This window comes from Rhinolophus sinicus, chromosome 2, assembly GCF_057876585.1.
Source record: "Rhinolophus sinicus isolate RSI-liver-muscle chromosome 2, RSI-T2T, whole genome shotgun sequence".
NCBI classification, from domain to species: Eukaryota; Metazoa; Chordata; class Mammalia; order Chiroptera; family Rhinolophidae; genus Rhinolophus; species Rhinolophus sinicus.
In genome coordinates this window covers 118,829,010-118,834,137 of record NC_142502.1, presented here as the reverse complement: position 1 = coordinate 118,834,137, position 5,128 = coordinate 118,829,010, and the positions used below count along the sequence as shown (strand labels likewise).

The window sequence follows — 5,128 nt, the reverse complement described above, 5'->3', positions numbered from 1 at the left end:
ATAGTGGCTGCCTGCCTAAGGTTTCCCAGACTCATTCTTTATTGTTGATTTAAAGTCAGGTACTTGCATTACAAAAAGAAAACCTAACTGTCAGGGCTTGCACTACAGTTACTCACATGTTTGTGATGATGCTGGTGTAAATACTGCACTGCCAGTGATATAAAACTACAGCACATACAATTACAGTAGTAAGCTATACCATTCAGGTTTGTGTAAGTTTGATGTTTGCCCAAAAATGAAATCACCTAGCAAAGCATTCTTTAGATCCCGGTCGTTCAGTGGCGCATGACTATAAAGCAAAAGGAATTAGCTTTTGGCCTCCTTGTAAATTTTTATTTTAAAAACAAAATTGAAGTGACTCCAAAAGATTAACCTTAAAATGCAATGGGAAGTGCTCATTTTCTTTAATACTTGGTTTGTGTTCAGTTAATGGTCTCCTGAAAGATTTAAGTTATGGAAAACTGTAGGATAATAAAAGAGAATTGAATCTTTTCCTGCAGACAATGGAAATAGTGTCTTTAAAACTGACTACATTAATTGGCTTTGGGGTCCTAATAATTTATATTATCTCTAAGCCAACTTCAATTTAAAAAACTTGCTTATGTTCTTATGGATTTCTAAAACTTTTAATAGTTATGTAATATTTTGGATAAATGATTTATTGTTTTCTCAATTTATTCTGCTCAGCTAAATAAACTCTATATGAAGGTCTGACAATTAAGCTCACAGGCTTGCTACCATGTGCTTACGTTGGCAGCACTGTACCAACAGCTCGGTAAGGTTTCTTTCTTTCATTTTATTTATTTATTTAATGATAGGGGAGAGCGCGAACGCAGTCCCCCACTACCACAAATTATGCAGTCGAGTTTCCCACATTTGGGGAAATCGCAGGGGTCAGCACATCCAGAGTGCAATGGATAAGCCTCGCCCTGGGAAAACCACCTTTGTGATCATGGTATCTCCCCTGCCAGGTAAGTATACGGTAAGGTTTCATAACCCTGGTGTATCAGTGTCTCACAGCTGGGTTGAGGTCAACATGTGGCTGTGTCTTGCTGAGTGGCGTTTATTATTGTTGTTGTGTGTTTTTGTGTGCCATCACGAGAATGTCTGAGCTTGAATTAGAGCAACAAACAAATGTTAAATTTCCTGTTAAACTTAGCAAGAGAGGAAGTGAAATCAGGGACATGTTAGTTCAAGTTTATGGGGATAATGCCATGAAGAAAATGGCAGTGTACAAATGGATTAAACATTTTTCTGAGTGGCGAGAAAGAGTCACTGATGAAGAGAGATCAGGGCAACCAGTAACGAGCAGAACTGATGAAAACATTGCAAAAATTTGTCGAATTGTGTGTCAGAACCATCAGCTGACTGTGAGAAGCATAGCAGACCAAGTAAACACTGATATAGAAACAGGACAATCTTAACTGAAAATTTTGGCATGAGAAAGGTGTATGCAAATATGGTCCCAAAGGAGCTCACCAATGAACAAAAGCAAAGGAGAGTAGAAGTTTGCCAAGACCTTTTGGAGAAGCAACACAATGTTTTGGGCTGCGTTATCACTGGTCACGAAACACGGGTGTACCAATACGATCCTGAAACAAAGCGTCGAAGTGAACAAGTGTAGTCAGCTAATTCTCCATGACCAAAAAGTTCCATGAGTCCAAATCAAGAGTCAAAACGATGTTGCTAACTTTTTTGATATCGGAAGGATTATTCATTATGAATTTGTACCAATTAGACAAACACTTAACCGAGTTTACTATTTGGAAGTGCTGAAAAGGCTGCATGAAAAAGTTAGACATCCTGAACTTTTCTCCAACAATTCATGGCTCTTGCATCACGACAATGCACCAGTTCACACAGCGCTGCCTGTGAGGGAGTTTTCAGCCAGTAAACAAATAACTGTATTGGAACACCCTCCCTACTTGCCTGATTTGGCCCTCAAGGACTTCCTTCTTTACCCAAAGATAAAGGAAATATTGAAAGGAAGACATTTGGGTGACATTCAGGACATCAAGTGTAATATGATGACAGCTATGATGGCACATTCCAGAAAAAGAGTTCCAAAATTACTTTGAATGGAGGACTAGGCACTGTCATCAGTGCATAGCTTCCCAAGGGGAGTACTTCAAAGGTGACCATAGTGATATTCAGCAATGAGGTATGCAGCACTTTTTCTAGGATGAGTTTGCGAACTTAATTGTCGACCTCGTAGATAATGTTAACTTTGTTAATTTAATAAAATATGTTAATTTTGTTAGAAACTTTGTCAATGTATTTGACACTTAGAGACTTACATACAGTTTATGGTTTTGTTAAGTATATAGATTTATAATTATAATCTGCAAAATCTATAAATAATTGAGAAAGATACCATTTCCAATAGACTTTTCTTCCAGTTCCAAAGCCATGATATTGTATGCAAAGCTATTCCTATTAAGAGTATTGTCACGTGATGCATTTTTCGGATGCATTTTTCATTCATTAGAAATTCACTGAAACAGAGCAGGATACAAAGAGGTACATAGCTCCAAATATATTTGTAACGTTGAGAACATTCTATACTTAATCATGCCAAAAAATAACTTATACATTCCTTTCTTTAATCAAATAAACAGTAGTATCTTTGTTCCATATCAGAAGAGACTTTTTTCTCTTCTAAATATTGGAAAACATTTTACAGTGTAATTGAGTTTTAAGGAAAAAAATATGTATCTATAATAATTTTTCTCCATGATACATTTGTGGGAAAAAGAGTATGCTTTTTTTGGATAAAACTGGAGTTTTGTCATTTGTGTTACCACCCTACAGGCTTCAAAGTACCTTTTCCACCCTACAGGCTTCAAAGTACCCTTTCCTTTTGTCTTTTTTGCACATTATTACTATAAATCAACTGGGCACTCGTTAAGAAAAAAGCATGTGTAAGACATTGAGCTTGTTTATTTTTTTAACTTTTTCAATACGTTCTGTGGTGTAGCAACTTAGGACAAACTCTGAAGGGAAAAAGACACAGATCCTAGTGTCAAAAAGACAGCGTGTATTTTTGTTGGGAGTTGTGTTTAACTTTTTCAGGACATATTATGTCGTTTTTTCTCTTTTAGCTAAAAATTTCTTAATAAAATTTTTTAATTAAAAAAATTGAAAAAATATTTTAAAATTGAAATTCAAAAAATTTTAATAGAAATTTACACAACATAAAAGTCACTATTTAAAGGTGTACACATCCCGTGGTATTTTAGTACATTCCACATGTTGTACAACCATCACCCCTATCTAGTTCCAGAATATTCTGATGACCCCCCAAAAAAACTCTGTATCCATTAAGTTGTCACGTCCTATTCCTTCCTTCCAACAGCTCCTGGTAACCACCAATTTGCTTTCTGCTTCTATAGCTTTAACTTGTCTGGATACTTCATATAAATAGAATCATACAATTCTATGTGACCGCTTGTGTCTGGCTTTTTTTGCATAGCATAAAGTTTTGAGGTTTATCTACACTGTAACATGTATTTGTATTTCATTCCTTTTTATGGCTGAAAAATATTCTCTTGTATGTATATACAGCATTTGTTTATCCATTCATCCATTGATGGACATTTGGTTTGTTTCTGCTTTTTGGCTAATGCATATAATGCTGCTATAAACACATATGAAGAAGTATTTGTTTGAGTAGCTGTTTCCATCTGGGTATTTTGCAGGAAGTCTTAAAAAGAAGTATAATGGAAACATTTTGACACTATACTTCTTTTAAGGATATTGTACTAAGAATTTTTGCACTAAGAGAAACATTCTTGTAAATTTTAGAAACCTGTCGAAATGTCACAATTCCTCCGAATGCTAACCTAAGCATAAACATAAACTAATATTTGTAAAGCACTTGACATCAGTATTTACCTTTAAATACAAACAGTATAAATGGTATAGGCATAATATCAGGTTATATGTATATGTAATCAATAAATAATATTAATTATAAATAGATATGAAAATAAAAATTATGTATCTTTTAATAATAGGGGCATCCCTCCTGGGGATCAACAAACTATAATTGGAATCTGGTCAGTTTTTGTATAGTCAATGAACTAAAATAGTTCTTATGTTTTTGAAGGGTTGTTAAAACAATACAAAGCAAAACAAAAAAACAAAGGAAAGTATGTAAGTGAGATTGTATGTTTCCTGTAATACGTAAAATATTTACTATCTGCCCTTCACAAAGGATGTTTGCCGAACCCTGCCTTACACTAGACAATTCATTATCACATAACAACTTAAATTTTTTTCTCTAGAAGATTAAACAATATTTTGCCATCTGAATTTACTTGTTTAGTATCCAACAGAATTGTAAAATAGCAGGTTGGACACTAGAGGGAGACTTTAATTTAAAAATATATACACAGAGGGTGCCAAAAAAAACTATACACATTTTAAGAAAGGTAAAAACTGTATTAAAATTACACTGATGGTAACCACTTTGAGTACCTCTTGTAATTGCCAAAGTCAAATGTGACTTGCATTCATCTTTTGTTATCAGTATATACAGGTAAGCCCCATGTAACACGGCACTTCTTTAACACAGTTTTGCTCTAATGTGGTTCGAGAATTGGGGAAAACCCTCGTACAACACCGCATCCTAGAACACGGTTTCACTCTAACACAGTTTGAGAATTAGAGAAATCACCAAACAACATGGAATGTAATTAAAGCTTTTAAGAGCAAAAGATATCTCATTTGAAATTTTTCATTCAAGTGTGGATGTCGTATCATATTTGACTGCAGAATTTTAAAATTTATTAGAATTTTAAATCCATTTTGTTCATGGAGTCTTAAGTTCAGAGGATGAAGATACGTTGTCAAAAAGAAAATGCCCTTGGATAATGGTACTTAGTAGTGATGACAAAGAAAACTTTATTTAATACATATTAATGTTATACTTTTGGTGAAAATTGCTTTAATAAAGATATTTCTCTTAATTATAAAAATATAATGGTCCTTTTTTTAATTTTTGGAAACTAACCCTCTTTTTTTGTACTAGTTCTGTTTTGTATGGCACGAATTCACGTAACACAGCATTTTTAAGGACCAAACAACCTTGTTATACGGCGATTACCTGTATTGAGTATTACAAATT

General features: G+C 34.0%; 1 non-coding gene across 1 annotated transcript; it reads right to left on the bottom strand.

The window, feature by feature from the left end:
- Nucleotides 1-815: 815 nt before the first annotated feature.
- On the bottom strand, nt 816-979 carry LOC141571963 (U1 spliceosomal RNA). Its single transcript, XR_012496997.1, has one exon. It is a non-coding gene; the product is annotated as a U1 spliceosomal RNA (small nuclear RNA).
- Between the last annotated feature and the right edge of the window lie 4,149 nt (nt 980-5,128).